The 22,838-nt window shown below is 56.2% G+C and overlaps 1 protein-coding gene across 1 annotated transcript in view; it reads left to right on the plus strand.

Moving 5' to 3' along the window:
• The first annotated feature begins 13,177 nt into the window (after positions 1-13,177).
• Positions 13,178-22,838, plus strand: part of KIAA0040 (KIAA0040 ortholog) — a 28,369-nt gene continuing 18,708 nt past the window's right edge. Inside the window, exon 1 of the mRNA XM_036015112.1 lies at positions 13,178-13,797. The gene's annotated coding sequence lies outside the window, so the exon portion shown is untranslated. The remainder of the gene's footprint in view (positions 13,798-22,838) is intronic.

Raw genomic sequence — 22,838 nt, forward strand, 5'->3', positions numbered from 1 at the left:
GTCTCCCAAATTAGACCCCAGCGCAGGAGAATAAAGGAAAGGTCCTTCGTGGGCAAACTGGCAAAACCCAGCGAGTCCAGAGTTCAGGTCATAGAAGAACACCAATGCTGACTTCTTAGTTCTGACAAATGTCCCCTAGTTCCGTTCGATGTTAACATGTGGGGAAGATGAGCAGGAAATAGATTGGCTGTCTGTGTTTACCTTTGTAACTTTTCTAGAAATCTAAAATTATTCCGGAGTTTGTTTTTAAAATAATAAAAAAAAATAATAGATCAAGATTTATTTACCAAAGAACCTTGGCGGGTGGGAAGGGTGAGGATTATTTTCTCTCCCGGTGAAAAGGACGTGAAAAGGACAACACCCTCCAGCCTCCTGCCAGAGAGCACTGCTTGTCTCCCCGCAGTGACGTGGGGAGGTGACATGTGGGAGGTGAAGGGAACTGGGCGCTACAGGCTTGGGCTCTCCAGGTGTAAAATGGGGATGATGGCATCCCTCACAAGCCGCCCCGTGGGGAATCAAGGTCACTGCGGACGGACAGCACTAGATGCATGTCAGGAGCTGGGTGTGGGCATTTCCCTCCCTCCTTCCTGGAGCATCCTGGCTGCCAGCTCCTGCAGCCCCGTGGGGGGACTGACAGGGGGTCAGAGGGACAGCCCCTCCACCTTGGCCAGGCCCTCCATCTCCACTGGTCGGGCTCCTTGGACTCCTGGGCCCCTGAGCACCTGCTGGATGGCTTAGCACCTGGACAACCAGCTGTGGTCTCTCGGCTCCACTGCTACAGTGGGGCTTGCACCCTGTGGGCTCCGGCCAAGTCCTCTGGTGGCAGCTAAGTCCTTGCACTACTGTTAAAGACCAGCCACGCATCCCTTGGAGGGGACAGGACGGCAGAAAAAACTGTCACTGACTTACAGATTTCCTCCTCAGTAAAAGTGAGAGGAGGAAGAGACTGAGCCATGAGCTGGGGCTGGGGCCACCTGCGTCCCAGAGTGGCCCTGTGCTACCCCACGTGGTGACTCATTTCTGGAGCAAACTCAGTCCCCCTTGGCTTGGGCCAATTGTAGGGTGTCCACACTCACTCACTGTCTCTTACTTCAAGAAAACTCTTCAGTTAACTAGACCTTAATACTGTGTGACTGTGCAGACCTCACCTGTTCTTCCTGGCAATGTCTGTCCTGCAGAGGGAGGATATTTGCTGAAAGTCCCAAGGTTTTATGTCCTATCTCCAGAGTTTGTGGATTTTCTTATATTCTGCCCTGCTGGTCCAAGGAACTGCCCATGTCTCAGAAATTAAAAATATTGACTCTGTATTCTCTCCCAGCTCATGGGAATGAGAGAATAAGGGTGGCCATATTCTCTCGTTGACATAAGGGCAACATAAGGGTGGCCACGTGCTCTTGCCGGCTCGTGGGCTTTCTTCGGAGGTGGTGAGGATGCCCACGGGGACTGTGGGCACAGACAAGGACATTCCTCATGCCTCTTGGCCACCTAGTATCTGAACCCCTTTCCAATGTTTGGGGAGCCCCTCTCCCCGTGAGGCAGAGCTGGTCTCCCTCTGGGGGTGCTAGCAAACGACAGATTTGCTTACTAGCTGCCCTTGCAGTTCAAAGGCTGGCCATGACCTAGGCTGCCCCGACCAGAGGCACCTAGTCCAGACTTGAATTGGAAACTCGTCATACAAAAAAGCAGGAGTCCCAAAGAATCCATTCTGGCAATGGGGAGCGCTCCATCCACTGGTTGACATACCAGTGGCGACAGCTTCAGGGGCAGTCCCCAGCTTCCGCCGCCAGAAGCATGGTATGGGGCCAGCATCTGTGCTCACCGGGCCAGTTTCCAGCACAAGTGAATGAAGGCCAAGCCAGGCCCTTTGACCTTTCTGGGAGTTCTAGGAGCCCGAGCCACTCCACCTGTGGTCTCCTGGGTCTCCGGTGCAGCGTGGTCCTGTGCTCGGCTTAAGGCTCTACTGCCCGTCTTCCAGTTCTCCGTACTGTGGACCAGGAGGCCTCCCAATGTCACTCTGTGCAGGGCCCTGAAAATTTTGTAGCCAGTCCTGCTGCGAGCTCGACAATGAGCTTAAGGTCAAGGAATTCTTAACTTTTGTGTGCCACGGAACCCTTTGGAGGCTGGTGAGACCTCTGCGGTTTATTATTATTATTGTTTAATCCTCACCTGAGGATGTGTTCATTGATTTTAGAGAGGGGAAGGGAGAGGGACAGAGGGAGAAAGAGAGAGAGAGAAATATCAATGTGAGAGAAACATCAGTCGGTTGCCTCCATTCGCACCCTGACCAGGGATTGAACCCACAACCTAGGTATGTGCCCTGACCAGGAATTGAACACACAATCTTTTGGTTAAGGGGTCATGCTCCAACCAACTAAGCCATCTGGCCAGGGATGGTAAAACCTTTGAAGCATATAAAGAATGTTTTTTTAAAGATTTTATTTATTTATTTTTAGAGAGGGAAGGGAGGGGGAGAGAGAGAGAGAGAGAGAGAAACATCAATGTGCGGTTGCTGGGGGCCATGGCCTGAAACCCAGGCATGTACCCTGACTAGGAATCGAACCTGTGACACTTTGGTTCACAGCCTGAGCTCAATCCACTGAGCTACACCAGCCAGGGCTAAAGAATGTCTTTAAATGCACAAAATAAAATACATAAGAAGCCAATTATATTGAAATAGAGTTAAACTGTTTTTTGAAATATACGATAGCAAAATGTGTGCTTTTTTATTAGTGCATTAAATAAACCCATTAGCAGATCTAGTAACTGCTGCTACCCAGTAGTAGTGAGCGCACAAACACTTCGGAGTGCCTGCGACAGCTGGAACGTGAGCTGAAAACACCTGTGACGTCAAAGGGTAAGAAAGTCACAGGTTCCTGGTCCCTTGCCTGCGTTAATAACTTATGGAAATGTTAAATCCAGGACACTATTTCTTAAAAAGTGACCCTCCCAAGTCCCAAAGCCCCTACATCCTAATTAAAATTTAATTGTAATTTAATTTTAAAACTTAATTAAAATTTAATTTTTAAAAAGTTCCTTTTGTGCTTCCATCAGTCAAAGCCATTATTTTGCTGATTCCAGCAGAGAGAGACGCCTGCAGGATGGGGGGACCCACTGGGGCCCGGGCTCCAGGGCTGCGCTCCGGGGCTAGCGCTGTGCCGGGTTCTCCACAGAAACCACGCCCACACCACAGTCACGGAGGCCCCAGAGGAGTCCCACGGAATCCAACACAGCTCCGCCCTCGGCTGTTAGCATCTCAGAGGAGAAAGTGTCGACGGTGACACTCCAGGGTGCTGTCTGGAAAGCACACAGGAAACCCCGTGTGCGCAGTTTTTAACCGAGTGATCTGCAGGGCCAGGCCAGCGGAGACCCCTTCCCGCTGGGATGAGGCACCGCTACCGAGGGCTCTGCATTATGAGAAGGAGATGACACCCAGCAGTGGAACCACGACCCCAAAGTCCCGTACAGCAGGCTGACAGAGCCCTGCTTCCTGACTCCCCAAACCCTGATCGGGGAGGGGGTGTGTGCCAGCCCAGGGCACCGCTTAGGGGCTCCAACGACAGGTGGCTGCCTACAGATCTCAAAGGAAACATGACTCCCTGTAACAGGGTGCAGCCAAGAGGGGAGCCCCAAATGGGGATTTGTAATAGGGTCCAGAAGAGCTTGGAGATAATTGGCTCCACACCACAGGGCCGCACCTGCCCAGAATCTGGCAGCTGTGGCCCATTGTGGGAGGAGCCGGAAATGGGGCTGCAGAGGAAGATCGGCGCTGGGATTTAAACGGAGGTGCGGCAGCCATTGGGCGTCTCTCTTTTGGGGACCACGCGTCTGTTTAGGACCACGCAGCTTTGGTGTCTTGGTTGGGACCATGCGGCTTGGGTGAGAGTCAGGACCACGAGGCTTTGGAAGTGCTCCCTTTTGCCACGTGGAGGGTGCTGGGGAGACTGTGTGTGTTTGTGGGGAACTTAGTGTGTGTTATTTCAAATGAATAAGACATTCCTTTCCTTTTCACTGATCTCTGACATTGAGAGACGTCTTTCCTCAGGCGGCAGGCAAAACGAACCCAGATAGGCGGGGGGAGGAACCCCCTACAGACTGTAACCCCCCCTCCCCATACCATTTTCTCAGCCCCCTCGCACACCTCCTTCAGGAGAGCGGACGCAAAAGGCCTTCAAGGCAAAGGAGTATCTGTCGTTCGGGCACATCTGAGAGGCCTGGGTTTGGTTAGCCGAAACAGAAAACGATCTTTTTGCCGTTATCTTGACCTTCCCAAAGCTGATTCATGTCCATGATCACGCGTGCATTCTGGGTGTATATGGCACTAAACCTATTGTACAGATGAGGAAACTGAGGTCAGAGAGCCTGCGACTTGCTCAAGGTCACAGAGCGAGAAGAAACACCCAGATTTCTCACCTCCCACCCCAGGGGCTCACCCCTGGCCACGCCCCTCCTCCGAGCAGACCGAAACAGGAGGGGAGGCTGCCTGTGAAGAGGAAGTGCATTCATGCAGATCACCTGAGCACCGAGAGCACCACACCCCCGAGCTAGGACAGCAGGTGTCAGCTAAGGGGGGAGAGGCTCCAAAAGGGACACAAATCACCGAATCTTCTGGCCCTTCAACAAGCTTTGGTGTGAGCCCCCAACGCAGGAGAGGATCCGCTTGGCGGGTGATCAGCGCCAAGTTCTCCCTGGGTCCTACTTAAGACAACAGTGACAGCAGGAAACGGCCTTCTCTCGAACATAAAAATAAACAAACGTGCTATTTTTAGCAGGGCTGCAGCTGGGAGAGCCTTATTATTTGCCGTTTCCTTGCAGCATTCTGGAGGAGGAGGGATCAGGGTGGAGGGGTAGGGACAGAACAACGGGGTGCGGGGGGGGGGGGCAGTCCCACCAAATGCCGGATTGTCCGTGGCTGAAGCTAATGGCATGCAGGCCGCAGACACAAGGGCCGGCCTGGAAGTCTCCGGAGTCTGCAGGTCTGGGAAAGTTGGACAGTGTCCACCAGGAAGCTGGGCCGTGATTGGGCTCTGTTCTGGCCATATATAGAAATACAGACTCCTTGACCCACACGGCTTCTGCGTTACTAACGACTGTGTGCTCGCATCGGAGGAGGGGAAGATGAGCTTGTAGGTGGGAGCCTTTCCCTCTGAACTGAGGCTGTGGGCGGAACCTGTGTGAATCGCCCAGGAGCTCCGAGGTGGCATCTCCCAGGCTGCAACCCTGGGGCGCGAGACACCGCCCCGCCACACCTGAGCCGGCAGCATTTTTTGCCCACCCGGCCCTGGCCACGGCTGGCCACATCAGGACCTCGAGAAAGGACATGGTCCTTGAATGCTGGAGGTGGGGAGTCCCAGGGGCTGTGGTCCCCCCCTTCTCTTTGTCTGGGACAGGATTGGACGCCGGGAGAAGGCAGGTCCAGAAAGGTCCTCTTCTTAGAATCGTCCCAGCAGCTTTGGGAGGAGCGTGCACCTGATCTGGCTTGCAGAAAGGCCTCCTGGGCCACGCTCCCGCCACGCACCCTGACTGGGTGTCACCTTTGACTCTGTTCTCTTCCCCTCTCGTGCCCCTCTGCGTGCACAGTCCCAAACACAACTCCGGTTCTCTGCGAGGAGACCGAAGGGCGGAGCCTAAGGCAGTGCGAGGAAGGAGGGAGCCCAGCGCCTCAGGTGCTCACAGGGGTAAGTGCCGCAGGAAGGGTGCTGCGTCTCCCACGCCCTGACACGGCCTCCATCAGCGGGTGCCAAGCGACCCACCACCGTCCTGCTCACACCGAGCTTGCAGCCCCACGTGGGCTGGCGCTACAGAAACAGGCACACTCATTCCAGTGGGGCAGGTGCTGCAGCACACAGGCACAGAGTCCCGCAGGGTAGGAAGGGCCAGATGCCGCCCTAGTCTTAGGGAGCCGGGAGATGCTTTCGGAGAAGATGGTGGCTGAGCAGAGGCAGCCAGGCAGGCAGAGGCTGGAGAGGAGAAAGGGTTTCTCCTCCCGAGCTCCCAGGGAAGGCTCGCTCTCAGATGACATAGGGCAAGAGAACACAGCAGGGCTCACCTACGTCAGAGCTTAACCCCAGCGCCTCGGAGATAGTGGATCTCCGCCTCCCAGTGCCATTCCCCCTGTTCCCCAGTAACCGGTACTGAACAGACCAGTTGCTGCTGAATCATAAGATAAAAAAGGCAGCACAGGAAGCTAGTGGAATGCAGGTGTTTGTGTCTACGACATCTGACCAGGCAGGGCAAGCCGCCACAGCGTCCCAGCCAGGTGGCCGCCCCCCTCCGCTTGAATTGCTCCACTGATGCAGAGCTCCCCACGGCAGTGAGTGCGCGAGCTAGTTTTAAAGGCAGGAGCTGGGGAGGTGGTGAGCTCCTACCGGGCTGGAATTTCCGACTCCAGCCTCCCCGTCTCTCCAAACTCCCACAAGTCTTGCAAAAGTCCCCCAGATCAACTTTCCTCGGGAGTCGTCAGTCCATTGTTCAAAATGACCCACATGCAACGTTTTCTAATCCCTGCTGACAGACCTCCCAGCATTGGTGGTCTTTAGTCAGCAGGTGCATGGGTGGTGTGCTGTTTTTCTCCTTCATATTCTGAGTCTTTCCTTGGTTTTCTACATGAGAGAGAAAGAAAGTGAGAGAGAGAGAAAGAGAAAGTGTGTGTGAGAGAGAGAGGGAGAAACGAAGAGAGAGAAAGCGAGAGAGTAAAAGAGAGAAATAGAAGGAGGATGGTCAAATAATTAGTGTTATGGACACAAAAGTTCTAGCACATTTATTTCTTCTCTACCCCTGGGTGCATGCTGTGTCCGACCTGGAAACTTCTCCCTCTTTCCCTGCCTTTAAACTCTCCTACACTTTCTAGATTCCGGCCAACCCCCCTCTGTAAGGAAGGTTCCGTGAGCACTCCAGCCCTTCTGGCCCTTAAATCCACATGATGAAAGTTAGCCCTTCGTCAGGAGCCGTTTTCTGCTGTAGGCTCCTCATTTCCTGCGCCAGCCCCACACCGGGCTGTGAATTCCCCCAGGATCCGAACCCGGCACAACGCAGAGGTTAGTGTAGATTCTGCGTAAACATTTGCTTGGTTCGTTAGAGCCCAGTTTTGATTCGTTTCACACGTCACCTGACCCTATGCTTTTAAACTGGGGTGCCCACATCCCTAGAGGTGCATGCAAAAGGGTGTCAAGTGCACACAAAGCCACAGACATTAAACAATGTCTTCCTAAGGCAACAATTTCCTGCCCGTTAGGGATACTTGGGTGGAAAAGTTTGAGAAGCACTTTCGTAGCCCACGGTTTTCCAAGTGTAGGAATTCCCTCCAAGGCTGCTACCCAGACTCTGCCCAAGTCCATCACTTCGGGCTCTGCTTCCGGCTACTTTCAGATGCCCCGTAGGTAGACGGCCCACCAAGAGATGTTCCTGGAGCGTATGGTTCATCCTGCAACATGCAGACTGCTGGTCTGGGAGCCAGAACCCTGGGCTCTGGTCCAGTTACGCAACAGCTGTGGGCGACCAGCCTGCTCTAGCCCCAGCCTGCTCAAGCCCCAGCCTCCCGTCTACGCTGCTCTCTTCATAACAAAGGTTGTGTCCGATGTGATAGCACCTGTGAAACGTCCTTGTCGCCTGAAAACCACGTGTAAGCTCTAGGTGTCATTTCTGTTGTCCTTATCGTCCCAGAATCGGCCCGTTCGACTGACTTCGCCCCACGGATGTGGTGGGTGAGTGGGGTGGAACTCAGCATCCAGAAAGTTCTGGGTTGAGCTCTCCTGTGAGCACCGCCAGACTTGGAATCTTATCTCAGGTTTCCTGTGGTGCTGGGAACGCACGTGGGCTAAAGAAGTGTGTTTCCACTAAGGGTTGGAATCTCTGCTTCCGTGTACCAGATCCGTGACACCTTTAGAGTCCCCAGCTCCCAGTCTCCTCGCCTGCCAGATTGGTGCAGCGGCATCTCGGAGCGCTGACAGAGCTTTCAAGCCCAGCGCTTAGCACAGCGCCGGCCTCATAGGCAGCACCGAGGCGATGGCAGCTGGACATGGAAGCAGAGGTGCGTGGAGTTCTGCAGCCGAAGGCTGTCCCACTACTTTCTCTTTATGCCGGCCCTCCCTCGCACCTGTCATGCAAGAGCCAGCCTAAGGTAAGGAGCTTGTTCAGAGCCACGTCAGTGTTCTGAGTCACTGAAGTAGTTAAGGAAGCTCAGTTACTTTGCGGGCCCTCCAGGCAAGAGGAACAAACAGTGTCACAAAAACTGCCTCCGGAATGACTGTGCAGGGCAGGGCCAGCCAGACGTTCCCAGGCGGCGCCCTGGAGGGACACGTAAGGCGGCACCCGGTGTCTGTAGATGCCAGAAGAAGCTCACACAGCCACCCCCTCCATACATCCATCCATAGGTGAGCCATCGCCCAGGGGAGAGCAGGAGACACAGGGCCACAGAGAGAGAAGCAAGGACTCTGGGGGGCTTCCTCCTGGCAGAAGGAGGGGATCCAGAGGCCTGCTATTTACACTCCCACAGAGCCACAGCCCCGTGTCCCCCGAGGATGCCTAACAGTGGGGCTGGCTAGTGCACAGGGACAGGGCTGTAGGAACAGCCTTCAGGACACCACTCTGTGGGGAGGGGGGCTGTGTGACAGAAACAGAGCATGAAAACTGAGCCCTTGCATGCCCCAGGGGTCTGAACACCAGGTCTAGCACGCCAGCCCCCACCACTCACACTCCAGCCCCAGGACCGGAAGGGGCACGCCCTCCCGAGAACCTGCAGCGGTGCTTGGGAACCCACAGAGCACACAGAGCCGAGGGACACGGGTGTGTAAGGGGGCACGAGCATTATCAGAGGAGACACCCCGAGTTTCCAAAACCATGCCCAACGCCAAGATCTGGGGCTGCCGCCATAAAAGTAACCATCGTCCTGGCATCCTGGATGCAGCACCAAAGGCGTTTGGATGTTGCCGTAAGCAGAGCTCCCGAGGGGAGGGCACGGTCTCGGCTCTCCAGAGGAGCGCTTGTAATTGGAGTCATCTATGTCCCAATTTGACAGTTCAGCAGGGGAGGTCTGAACAGAAACGGAATCGCAAGAGATCAATATAATGGCCGGTATGAAAACGAGCTCTCCGAATCTGTGCAGACGTCCAAAGCCAGAAGGAAAAAGCGGCGTGTTTGTGGAGGGCTGTGAGGGGTGGCCCTGGAGGTGGGGGGCGGTCACAGAGGAAAGATTTCCTTAGAAAGATAATTAAGCTGGAAAACACACTCTTTTTTGAATAACCTGCTAAAACTGAGTAGCATGAGACTGAAACAAAAAGCATTTGCAAGAAAGGACTTGGCCAGGGTGTAAAGAATGAGGTTTTGCTGCCTTCGTGAGCAAAGGCTTAGGGAGGTGGTGCTGGCGTTGACAACCAGCTCAAGTCCAAGGTCCATGGCAGCTCGGGCTCCAGTCCCCAAAGCCCCCACGGATGCCCAGTGTGAACTCCCGCCCACAGGAAGTAGACCTCAGCTCCCTGCAGTCTCCCCACAGCTCTGCCACGGACACGTCTGTCCACGCCGTTCTGGAATCCACTTCCGGTGCCAGCTTGAGCCACCTCCGGCGGTGATCCATTCCGTGAATTCATTACCTGCTGCGTGGTGTAGCGTTTCTGCCGACATGCCCTGAACTTGCCTCCCTTGTGGCTCCACGCCTCGTGGCTCCAAGCCTCGTGGCTCCAGGCCACTCCCTGGCAGGATGCGGTGAACAAGTCCGGGCTCATCGCATCCACACCACTGACCGGCGGATCGCTTCCTAACAGCCTGCGCCTTGTCCACAGCGCTGCCCGTGTCCAGGCACCTCTCAGCATGTGACTCTCAGTGGCCCACTCATGCTTCTAGACTGTTGCCCAAGTGTCAGAGGCCAGAATGCGCCCTAGTTTTTAGGTGAGGGTAAAATAATGTTCTCATGTCTTCCGTACTGGGAGAGCTTGCCCAGTGGGGGGCAGCACCACCCTGGCTGCATGGGCAGTAGCTTCTACACGCCTTCTACACCCGGGGGATTTTTGAACGGGCGGGAAAGAGTCTGCAGGCAGCACGGGGTGGACGGGGTGGGGAGGGGGGTGCTGACCCCCAGGGCAAGCCAGCTGTCTGCAGTGGGGCGCGGCCAGGAGCAAAGCAAGCGGTGTGCTGCGTCCTGTGCCAGGTGCGCCCCTGGCGTTCACAGCCAGCGATCTGGGAGGCAGGGCAGCACCGTTGTCCCGCCGTGCTGAAACCAGGGCTCGGCAGGTGCTCGCAGTGGGTGGTCACTCAAATTACACGGGACTGCTTCTTTTGGCTTCTTTTGGCTTCTTTTTTTAAAAAGAAAGATGTTAATGCTCTGTTGCACTCCATTTAGAGCCCACTAACTTCTTGACCACCTTCAAATAGCTTTACTGAAAAAAAAATGAGCCCTAATGAGGATGAAGCAAAATGTCACAGCCCTGTGGCTGCCCAGGGTCATCCATGAGCTCATCAGAGTTGGGGTTTCACGGCCCAGAGAAGAGAACAGCAGGTGGGGGTTCTGGCCTGCTTTACCGTGAGGGGTGCCCCGTCCTCCCAGAGCGAGAGCCCTGGGGCTGGACACCTGCTCCCTCCCTTCTGCCAGAGAGGCCTCTGCCAGGGCTGTCCAACCCTCGCCTCACCCTGCGGCCCGGCAGTGCACTGCAGGCTGGCCCGCCGGCATCCCGCTCGCCCATGAGCCACCGGCCTCTCTCCCCCCACTCTGTCTGACATGTCGCAGAGCTGCCACCGTACAGGCTGGCCTCTGCTTTTTCTCTCTGCCATGGACCATCATGTCCGAGAAGCCCCGTATTCAAGTCGCTTGCCTCGGTTTCTCTCAGTTAGCTTCCTCCTGTTTTCTCTTAAAAGCAACCCTCAGTAATTGTCACTCGGGCCACGGCCAATCTGTAACATCGGGTTCTCTTGGGCTGGCTAAAATGTTGGTTTGTTTTTCCCATACGATGGCTCTAGGAGTGCTTAGTTGTCTTTAACTGCACTTGGAACAATGTTGTTAGATTGTCTTGTGACAGCTGTCCTATCAGCGTGCATTAAAAAAAATCAAAATCGGTGAATTTTTGTGTAGCCATTTTAATATTGAAGATGGGAGAAAATAAGCAATATTTTCACATAGTATGCTTTATTATTTCAAGAAAGGTAAAAATGCAACTGAAACAAACAAACAAAGACTTATGCAGTACATGGAGAAGGTGCCGTGACTGACCGAATGTGTCAAAAGTGGTTTGCTACCCTGGCTGGTGTGGTTCAGTGGGTTCAGTGCCGGCCTGAGAACCAAAGGGTCACGGGTTCAATTCCCAGTCAGGGCTCATGCCTGGGTTGCGGGCCTGGTCCCCAGTTGGGGGCGTGTGAGAGACAACTTTTCCATGTTTCTCTCTCACCCTGATGTCCCTCCCTCTCTTTCTCCCTCCCTTCCCCTCTAGAAGTAAATAAATACAATCCTTTAAAAAAAAAAAGTGGTTTGCAAAGTTTTGTGCTGGAGCTTTCTCGCTGGATGGTGCTCTATGGTGGACCAGCTGAAGCTGATAGCGATCAAATCAAGACAATAATTGAGAACAGTCAGCATCATACCACCCAGGAGAGAGCCAGCAAACTCAAAATACCCAAATCAATAAAGTTATTGGTGAAAACGAAAAACGTGTCCTTTGTTTTACAGAAAAAACCACGTGGACTTTCTGGCCAGCCCAGCAGATTTCCAGGCAAGGACTGTCTGTAGCTTGCCCCCACCAGGCCTCAGTCCAGGCCTGGACACCACCCCACTCCAGAGCAGGGTCCCCGCACAGGAGGCGAGTCCTTGCTCTACGTGCTGCCAGAGTGGTCCGGGGGGGACGGGGGCGGGAAACGCTTGGACTCAAAGCCAGGCTCCCCCACCAATGAGCTGTGTGGTTTTGGGGATGGCGCTTAACTTCTCTGACCCTCAGCCTCCTGGTCTGCGGCTCCGCCTCTCTCAGCTGTGCCGGGAAACACTGAACGGCACGTTATCTGCCGAGCTCCTGGGCCAGTGTCCAGTGTCCTTCCTTAGCACGGAAGGACATGCCTGTCCCTTCCCCACCTGCAGGGCCGCACTGAGGGCCCACTGCCAGCCCCGCACACCTGCCCTCCTCGATTCTCAATTCTTGGGCCCACTGCCTTCTGCCTTCCAGCTCCCAGCATGGGCGGGGCCAAGTTTACTTGGCAGACCACTCACCCCCAGTGGGATTGGGGTTGAGCTTCCTTCCACCTGGAAACCCAAGTGCTGAGGAACTCCTCTCTCCCCCCTCCCCTCACCTGCCAATCCCCGCTGGCCCTGCCTGAGTACTGGTTAGCCCACCTGCTCCTGGGGCCCACCTTCCCTTCCTCTCGTTCCAATCCAGCCTGAGTGTGAGCACCTGGAAGAGAGCCTCATCTAATCTCCTTCCAGTGGAAGAAAACATCCCCCCCCTTTCCCTTAATCATTCTCGGCGTTTGCACCAGAGGGCTGGGTGATGTCGTGGCCTTTCCACCCAGAGCCATGTGGTTTCCCCTGCAGGTACAGAGAGCAGTCTCCTGCTCCTCAGGAGGAGCGGTTGGCTCGCACTCATGCTCACCAGTCATGCTCACCAGTCATGCTAACGCTAGCGTGCAGAGGCGGAAAGACCCAGCGCTCCAGCACGGTGGGAGGGGCGCCAGACCTGGCTCAGCCCCTGGCACCTGGGCAGCCTGGGGAAAACCATCGAGTGGGCGGTATCCCTGCCCGTGGCCTAGAAGGGCTCCAGGAGACACCACTCTCAGGAAGCCCATCCCGGCCAGGTCCTTGCATCACCCCTTCCTTCCCCACCCACAGTAACCATGGAGACCATCCATAAACTCCCTACCCTGAGTCACTGAGGCTTTCTGTCCCGAGTCCGGCACCGCACGTTTTGTTTTCCAGCGTTCTAGGTGCCAGAAACAACACCCACCAAAGTCTCAGAGACAGTGGATGCGGGGGGGGGGGGGGGGGGGGGGGGGGGGGCCGGTACTGAGGAGGAGAGGGAAGGGAAGAACCTCTGAGAGGTTCCTGGAGGGGGTTTCCCCTCCATCTGGGCTCCGACAGCTCCCGCCTGGCGCACTGTCCCTCCGTGCCTGCCGGGAGCGGCGCAGACTTTCGGGGGCGCTGCGGCGGCGCGCACAGCAGTAGACTAGGGGAGCCGGTCATTTCTGTCTGCCCAAATGAGGCGCTGCGGCCTCCACCCAGTCTGCCCCAGGGCCTCGCTCTGCAACGCCTCCCGCCCCCTTCCCAAACAGGTCTCAGGTGCCTGGGAACTTTCCAGCTGTGAAAGCGCCCGAGGACCGGCTCCCCGCCAGGAGGGGCGGCCGTGTCCTGCAGGAGGCGTGTCCGGGACGGAGAGGGCACAGACACGTAACTGCGGGGGCGGGCGGGGCGGGGGAAACTGGCGGCAAGAAAGAGGGCGCGGCCCGGCGTGTGCGCCGGAGTCCAAGAGCTCCGTGGTCCGTGGGCCCTGTGGGACTCCCCTACGAGCCCAGGAGGCGGGAGAGCGAGCGCGCCTGATTCAGAAAGTTCAGGCTGTGACTTCAGGGCCCCGGACGCAGTTGGAGAGTAAAACCTCAAAAATGCGAGGCGTCGGCCGGCAGGCGGGCGGGGAAGATAGAGGGCGCCTTTCGCGGCGCAGGTAGGCTCAGGGTGCCCGCTGACCCCGCGCCCGGCCCCGCCGGCGCCCGGGACCCGCAGGAGCCCCGAAAACGAGCCTGGCCCTGCCCGTGCGCGCCCTACGTGAGATCACTGTGTTGCCGGCAGCACCGGGGGACCCCTGAGCCACCGTGCCGGCAGGAAGTCCTTCGGGGGACTGCAAGGTGAGTCTCCAGATTTTTTTGTGGTTGTTGTTGTTGTTGTTGTGTGTGTGTGTGTGTGTGTGTGTGTGTGTATACATTTTAAGCTGCCCTCGGTTTGGAAGGGGACCTCCAGCTCACTTCTTTCCTTAGCAGGATGAGGCCCGCGCCCAGGGGTAAGTGAGGAACCGCGAAGGGCGGTTTCTGAGTCGCCCCTGGCCCCTCCGCGGTGTTCCCCTCCTTCTCCGGGGCGCCCGGCGTGGGCGCTGGGCGGCCCGGTTTGGGACGGGTGGAGTTCTCCGAGTCCAGTCGCCAGCAGCTGCCCGCCCCGTAGGAGCGCTTTGAAAGGGACACAGGGACGTTGTTCGCTACTGGAAAAGTTAAGGCCTGAGACCCTGCCAAAAGTTAGGCTGAGATGTTTCTGAATTACTCCAGGTGAAGCCAAATTTTCACGCGGCTGAGAAAGTGGCCAGAGCGAAAACGTGGCCTGGAGCCAGGGGTGGAATGGGAACCTGCCACCTCCTTCCCCATCCGCCTGGGGAGCTGCTGGGACGCAGATTGCTCGCGCCCCACTTCTTTGACTCTCTGCGGTCCCCCGGCCGGCCCCCGCCCCCGCCGCCCAGAACGGAGGGCACAGTGAGCCCTGTTGCCCCGGCGGCGCGTTGAAGAGCTTCACAGGACGCATTATGTCATAACAGTTTACTCCGCGGCAGCCGGTAGCTGGAGGGGGAACACCGGTTCTGCGAACCGAAAGGGAAACCAAAGCGGACCGCACGGCCCTGCTTTCACGGAGCAGGCGGCAGCCAGCCCGCAGGCAGCTCGCAGGACGGCTCCCTGGGTTCTGTCGAGCGAGGAAGGGGAGGGGAAGTCCCCCGGAGCGGCTGGGAAGCCCCTTCCCACCGGAGCTGTTGGGTTTCCCTGGCTCCACTAAGGTTCCCCGGGAAGCTGAAGCTCGTTTGAAGCACCCCTCCTTTGGAAGTCCTGTGGCAGGCTGGGGGAGCCTTGAGTTAGAAGATGTAAAGGTGGCGTTGGTGCATCTCGTCCCTAACTGACCCTTTCACAAATGGCTTGCAAGGGCCGCCTAAAGAACTAGGCCAGAGTCTTGCCAGGAGGTTGCCGACCTCCTGCTCTCCTTCGTTTCCTCTGACATGCTGGCTCCCCATCTTCCCCGCAGATACACTTATAGGAAAGAAATGCACTGCAAAACAAGTGTTTCCCCAGCCTCCGTGCTTGGTCAATATTTAGCCTGTGGAGGAAGAGAGAGAGGAAGGCTTCTGCCCCTTTCCCTGAAGACTAAACCCAAGAGAATAATGAACACTCCGAAAGTGAGGTTGCTGTTTTCATGAAAGAGGGAGACATCCCTCCCGCCCATCCATTCATTCGACACTGGTGTACCTACTGGGTGCCACGCAGCATGTCAACACCCTGGGGTCCTAAGATAATTTGCCCACAATCTGAGAGAGAAGGCAGATACAGACACACACTGCAGCGCAGAATCATCCACACCCTAACAGCAGTGGCCCCCGGACACTGGACACTTCCCAGGGAGGGTGGGATAAACTCCCCTGGGGAAGTGCCATATTTCGCCGTGTATAATGCACTCTGTTTTGCCCCAATTTTTGAGGGAAAAACTAGGGTGCACGTTATACACGGCAAAATACAGAAGGCCAACCCTGCCGAAGCGATGGATGGGCAGGTGTGGGGAGTGAGGAGGTCGTCCCAGGGAAGGGTGTCCAGGCGGAGGGAAGAGTGTGTGCAAAGTCAAGGGCAGGTTGGGGGAAATGCACGTCAGGGAGATTGTGTTATTGGGTTGGCCAAAAAGTCTGTTTAGCTTTTTCTGTAAAATAGAAGACACCTTTTTTTTTATTTCCACCAATAACTTTATTGATTTGGATATTTTGAGTATGTCGGCTAACTCCCGCTATTGGCTTCTAGTGGGCAGAGGCCCGGGGTGCTGCTAAACATCTTCCAGTGCATGAGACAGCCCACAGCAAAACAATTATTTGGCCAAAATGTCAACAGTGCCAAGAAACTTCGCAAACCACTTTTGACCATTCAGTCAGCCACAGCACCTTCTCCATATGCTGCATAAATCTTTTTTTTTTTTTTTGGCATTTCAATGGCATGTTTTACCTTTCTTGAAATAATAAAGCATAGTATACTGGAAATGTTGTGTGTTTTCTTTGTCTTCCAACATTGAAATGGCTGATAAAAATTCACCAGTCTTGATAAGTTTTTTTTTAATGCATGCTGATGTGCCAGCTGTCACAATACAATCTAACAAAATTGTTTTGAATGAAGTTAAAGACAACTAAGCACTCCCACAGCCATCGCAGGGAACAAACAGAATGGGCTTTTTGGCCAACCCAATACTAGACTAAGAACGGTGAGCTCTCTCCTGTGGCGGTGGGAAGTCCCTTTGGGTTGCTAAGCAGGGAAAGGACGCAGTCAGATTCATGTTCGGAGAGACGACGAGTGGCCAGAGGAAGCTGGTTTGCAGGGACGGGATACAGAGATGAGGAGAACCTTGAGTCAGATGGCGGCAGTGGGGTCCGAGGAGAGAGAGCGGACTTCCGTGTACATTTAGGAAGGAGGATCAAGGCGCCCGGTGCCCAGCTGAATATGGTAACGGGGGAGTGCTTGGGAGAGAGGTCGTGTGCTCAGTGTTGAGCTGGGTGGGGGTGGGGTGCATTGTGATGCGTGCAGTGGAGATCCCATGAACTGCAGCGGAACGGTTTGGGAAGCGGATTGTGGGAGAAGGCGGCGGTGAACCCTGTAGACACATGCACGCTGGCTCCTCCCAGGAGAGGTCCAGGCGGAGCTGCGTGGCCGGCAGGGAGCGCTCCGCTCTGGTCCTCAGGGAGAGCTGGAGGCTGCTCCAGTGGAACTCCAACGCCGTGTTGAAGGAGCCAAAGGAGCCTCGTGAGACCACGGGCTGCCGAGAGAGAGTCTTGGATTTGTCGGGAAAGGCCTACAGAGATTCTTTTCATATCACGCGCTGGCTTCCAAATGGCTGTCTCTAGGCTCCCAAGGCTTTGGGTGACGATTCCTGAGATATTGGAGAGCATCCTGGGTTAAGGGCACACAGGAGGTGCGCGTGGGTTTAACCAAACAAGCCGTTTCCCGGGAATCATGTCTACTGAGAGAAATGAGTACTTTAGCTCAACTGTAAGATCTGCCAAAAGCCCCCCGAAACTCACTGTGCATGTGTGGGAGAGCCCCGCGGTATTCCAATAGGAGGATGAGTTTTTCAGACCTACTCTCACCCCCTACAGGGTAGTGCTTTGGGTCTGGCTGCCCCGGCCCAGGTCAGGATCTTATGGGACCTGGTGTGGAAGGAAAAATAGCCTTGAACTTAGAACCAGAGAGACATGGGTTCAACTCTTATCTTGACCCCTGACTGGCTTGCCCTTGAACAAGTCTTTGAATCTCCCAGCTTCATTTCCCTTACATTTAAAATGGAATTAATAAGCCCTGGCTGGTGTGGCTCAGTGGATTGAGGAGCAGCCTGCAAATCCCAGGGTTTCAAGTTGGATTCCCAGTCAGGGCACGTGCCTGGGTTATGGGCCAGGTTCCCCAGTAGGGGGCGTGCGAGAGGCAACCACACATTGATGTTTCTCTCCCTCTCTTTCTCCCTCCCCTCCCTTCCCCTCTGTCTAAAAATAAATAAATAAATAGCCCTGGCTGGTGTGGCTCAGTGGATTGAGTGCCGGCCTGCAAACCAAAGGGTCACCGGTTCAATTCCCATTCAGGGCCCATGCCTGGGTTGCAGGCCAGGCCCCCAGTGTGGGCCACACAAGAGGCAACCGCACAGTGATATTTCTCTTCCTCTCTTTCTCAATCCTTTCTGCGCTCTCTCTCTAAAAATAAGTAAAATCTTCAAAACATTATCTTTAAAAAAATTAAAATGGGGATAATTATTACTCGCCGGGGCCATGGTTAAAATCAGGGTCAAGTTGAACAAGAAAGTGCATTGAATGTGCTGCAGAAATTGTAAGGTTCTGTAAAAATATAAGGGGCTCTATGATTACTCAGCCAGCCTCCGGAAGCCATCAGGTGGACCGTGCAGGTGCTGGACCTGGGCAGCATCCTGGGCCCAGGCTTGCAGCCTTTTCCCTGCAGGAGATAATTCAAGGCGGTAGCTGCGTCTCCCGTCATAGCAACGGCACACATCTAGTCCGGCCGCTTCCCCTTTTACTCCTCGCCCGCGGCGGCCAGAGCCCCAGAGTGAATGCCTTACTGACGCTTAAGTGGGCTACACAGGGCTGCAAGGGCTCCTGGGAGCTCGAGGGGCTGAAAGCGGCCAGTCTTTCCTGGGCTGGGCCACGGACCACCCACGTGCCTCCCAGGGTTCCCCGAGGGGGTGACTGTTTCCAACCCAAGGTGCCGGTTAAACCAGTGGTGGCCCTGAATGTGAGCCTCGGTGGGTGCCTCTTGCACGGGTATTTCCGGGATTTTTCCCTCTGCCCCCAGCCGGGAAGCCTGACCTAGTCTCCGTCCCAGCGAAGCTTCACTCTTATGCCAACATCAAAACTTTCATGTCAACAGACTTCTGATAGCGCTGGCTGTTGATGAAAAAAGGAAGTAACCACAGACTCAAAGACTTCAAATGGAAAAACACTTGAGCGAGAAGCCGCCCCACCCCTTCACTCCACAGATGAGCAAACTCAGGTTCGGGGGGTGGGGGGGTGGGGCAGAGTGTGTGCCCAGGTCAGCGGCTGGTTCAGGGAGGGGCCGGAATGCGAGCTCCATCTCCCTGTGCCGGAACAGCGGGCACCCTGGGGGTTCTCACGCCTGGGCCTCCCATCCCTCACACAGAGGCACAGGCACAGGGACCGAAATGCAGGCAGGAAGGTAAAATAAAAAGGCCGCCCTCGAAGCTGAATCTTCTCTCTAGTGGCTCCAGGGGACACGGGGAGGGGGGTGGGTTGGCCTTGGAGGATTCCTGAAGAGCCCTTGGACAAGGGGAATGCATCCGGGGCCTTTCCCACCCTTTGGTGTTTCACGCACCACGTCCTACAGACCGTGTTGAGACCTGGGCACGGGTCTGAGTTACCCGTCACCCACAGACACACGGTTTACACCCTGAAGAGAGAGGCGGCAGGCGAATCACAGGGGCTCCGAGATGGTCCCAGGGAGAGAGAGAGAAAATGGGCAGACAGGCCCCCTCCGTCCCAGCAGCAGCAGCAGGAAAACCTGCAGCAGATTCTGGGTGGGGCGGTTCCCAGGCCCAGAAACCGCAGCCCAGTCTCCTGACACGCACCCCAGTGTGGGCCTGGGCCGCCTCACCGGGCCACCACCTGGGGCCATGAGCGGACCTGGTAGTGGACACTGGCCAGGGCAGCCGCGTTCCAGAATGAACGTCACACAGACGCAAGATTCCTTTCTCGGGGGGACTCCCCGGGGGCCCTGGCTGTGCCCAAGCCGAGTCCCGGCCCCCGGGGGGGAAACTTGCTCCCTCTGTTGTGAGCGGGCGGCTGCTCTGTAGAGCTCGTCGCTGGGACAGGAAAGAAAACCTCGCCGCGGCTCTATTTCTAGGTCAAAATTGAAGACTGTGTTTAGAAGCCGCTGCAGACTTGCTTTTAACCACCTGAAACTTCTCCCTGCCAGGAGGCTCTCCGGCTGACTTTCACTCCCCTCCAGTACAACCAACCCCACCTGCGAGCCCGTGGGCCTCGGAGAAGCCCAGCAGCCACTTCCTCTCGTTGGCCGGGCGAGGCGGAGGAGACAATGGGCAGGAGAGAGGGAGGAGAGTTGCGTGTCACAGTGCTTTCGGTCTCCGCACTGTCCCCGAGCTGGGAGAGGTGTCCAGGCTGGGTTGGGGCCGGGACTGAGAGGCAAGTGAGACGTCCTCCAGCTGTCGTATTACGGGCACAGAATGGCACGCAGAGGACACGCCATGTCTTCCCCTAAATGACACGTGAGCGCGGCCCCCTTGAAAAAGAGGGTGCTGCAGGGCAGGGCAGGAACCTGCCCTTCCCACCCCAACCTGAGCAGGATCTGGGGTCTGTGCGTGCCCCTGCCTGAGCTCTGTGGCCCTGGCTCTACCAGGGCACAAAGTGCCAGCCTTCCGAAGCCACTCTGGCCAGAGCCCTGAGGCTCCCTGGAGAGTGGTCTGACATCTCCCAGGACCTAATGCCGGGGCCACAGTGACCTTCCCAGCGATCAGGGGCCGGGAGTAAACGAACCTCGCCCAACCTTTCTCAGCTCCCTCGAATTTTCAGTGTGCAGGCGATGCTCTCCGCAGCCATCTGCCGAAGGGTGGGGCTGAGAATGCGCAGTGCACAGAAATGACAGCCATCCAGGTTGCCCACCACCTGGCTGCTTCCCCAGCCCGTCGGGTTGTTTATTCAACGTTATGCGTGGGACCACGGGTGACACTGAGACACTTGCCCATCCATCGAGCCCCTTCCTCGTAAGTGCCTGATGGACATCCAGACTCCCTCCCGCCGCTCCGCCTTCCACTCCTGACCTGGGACACTCGCCCTGCCCAGCAGGTGACCCGCCCGTCCCATCAAGAGCCCTCCACGGGGGGTGGGAAGGGCCTGTGCACCGCCCCGCACCCAGACGCCGTCCTGTGGTGCCATCGGCCCCTCCGAGGACAGGGCCGACTGTGCCGTTTCCGGCGGCTGGGTGGCACGGGTTTGCCCCGCCAGCCGTGGAAAGAACGTCTCATTTCCAGACAGACGCCCCATGCACCCCTCACCCCGTCTGGGACAGGGGAAGCGAACCCTGTCACGGGCACGTGCCGCAGGGGGAAGACGGTCTGGTGCTCCTCCTGACCGACAGTTTCCAGGAGTCAGCGTGTCGCGGTGTAACGCTATCGCCCCTCACGTGGGCACGCGGAAGCCACCGAGGTGTGTGGCCCCTCGGCCTCTGGCTCTGCGGTGAGCGGAGGACTCGCTCTGAACACACGGCCGTGACGTTCTCTATCCCCTGAGCAACTCCTAACAGAAACTGCGCTGTTCACCATCGATTAGCTTTCAGGAAATTTCGCATTCTCTCCCTCCACATTTTTTTAATCGAGGAGGGATTCACATCACCTACAATTAACCATTTTTTAAAGTGAGCGATTCCGTGGCATTTGTACACCCACAAGGCTGGGTAACCACCACCTCTGTGTAGTTCCACAACACCCTCGTCACCCCCAGGAAGGCCCTGTGCCCGCAAAGCCGCCACCCCCATCGCTCCCTCTTCCCCTTCCCAGCCCCTGGCAGCCTCCCCTGTGCGTGCAGTCGGGGTGGGCCTGCCTCTTCTGCTCTTCCACACATGGAGCCCTGCCGTGTGTGACCTCTTGGCCCTGGCCTTTTTTTTTTTTTAAGATTTTATTTATTTTTTAGAGAGGGAAGGGAGGGAGATAGAGAGAGAGACACCAATGTGTGGTTGCTGGGGGTCATGGCCTGCAACCCAGGCATATACCCTGACTGGGAATCGAACCTGCGACACTTTGGTTCGCAGCCCGCGCTCAATCCACTGAGCTATGCCAGCCAGGGCTGGGCCTGGCCTTTTCATGTAGCACAATGTCTTCAAGGTTCATCCAGGGTTTAGGGTCTACTAGCACTCCGTGCTTTTTCGTGGCTGAGTAGTATTCCGCCGTGTGCAGACGGCACAGTCTGTTTCCGTGTTCATCGGTCGATGGGCCTTCTGGCTGTGGTGAGTGCGCGTGTACAAGGACCCGTGTGCAGCTGCTCCGGGCACAACGAGGGGTGGAAATGCTGGGTGATTCTTAGTTGAGCTTTTTGAGGACCCGCCAGACTATGTTCCCTTCCCCCACATTCTTGTCAGCACACTCGTGATTCACTTGCCTTTCTTGAAGGAAATATGCGTACGAAGTGGCACACTTTTCTGCGCCTGGCCCCACGTTCGTTGCCATGGCTCTTACACATTAACGAGAGATACGGCCTCCTGTTGTCCTAGAGATGCAGGGCTATTTGGATGCTTGATGAAGAGACTGTTTGGGTAAAGTATAAGTCCTTTGGGTGTGACCACGTAGGAAGCAGCAGGTGACGATGGTAACATTTATGGAGTGTGGTACGCATGTACGTGTGCCAGACGCTTCGGTAACCCCCTCACCCCTCCTCCCTCCCGTTTAACATTCACGACAGCTCAACTACCACCCCCATTTCATAGATGAGGAAACTGAGGTCTCTACCAGGAGCTGAGTGCCCTTCCCTTGGCTCCAGTATTGTTTTCGTCATAAACCTTGGTGATCCTCGGGAAGATCTGACTCTCCCCCCGTCGCCCTTGGGTGCCACTCTTCGTTGTATTCCCAGTGCATAGTATCCGGGACATAGTAGCTGCTCATTAAACACAGGTTCCCCAACAAACACAGGCCCATCTGCTTCTGCTGGCAGAACTTCCAGCCCCTGTCACACTGGCACGTGACTCCGATGCCGGGGTCCCCGATGTCCACTCATAGACGCTCTCAAAACAGACGCAGCCCAGGGGTCAGGGAAGGGAGACGGGCAGACAGACAGTGAATGGGGGGCTGGGCTCTGAGCCAGGCTGGTCCACCTAACGGGGTAACGCCAGTGGGATGGGGACAGAGGGGGGTTGTGCTTTGAACCTGTGAAGGAAACAGAGTCTACTCCCTGGTCACATCCACCTCGTGGGCTTCCCACGTGCAGCCTCTGGTGGAGGCTTGCCCCTCGGACAAACACCTTGTTCGGTGTCTACCAACCTCGTGCTAAACGTTAGCAAGACTGCTGCATGGGCAGGCCGAGTGCGGGTGTGTATGTGAGGGGGAGGGCAGTGAGGGTGGGGGGGGTGGTCCCTTTGAACTGGAGCCACTGGAACCAGCTTTGCTCACCCTGTGACCCTGGAGTCGACACCAGGATTCCCACCAAACTTGAGAATACACAGAGGGATAAAGTGAGTTCCAAGTCGGGGGAAGAAGGACGCGGACTCCCCAGCCACTGAGGTTTTCTTGCACAGTCATTTCTTTTCATGGCAAAACAGAAAATGTCCCATAAGGACCTCGGCCCAGCACGTCACCGGTCACCCCTAGCTCTGCCCCTGGACTCCGGAGGGGGGAGGGCCAGTGTCCCGGAGCAGCCCTTCTCCTG

The sequence above is a fragment of the Phyllostomus discolor genome, chromosome 14 (genome assembly GCF_004126475.2).
Source record: "Phyllostomus discolor isolate MPI-MPIP mPhyDis1 chromosome 14, mPhyDis1.pri.v3, whole genome shotgun sequence".
Lineage (NCBI taxonomy): Eukaryota > Metazoa > Chordata > Mammalia > Chiroptera > Phyllostomidae > Phyllostomus > Phyllostomus discolor.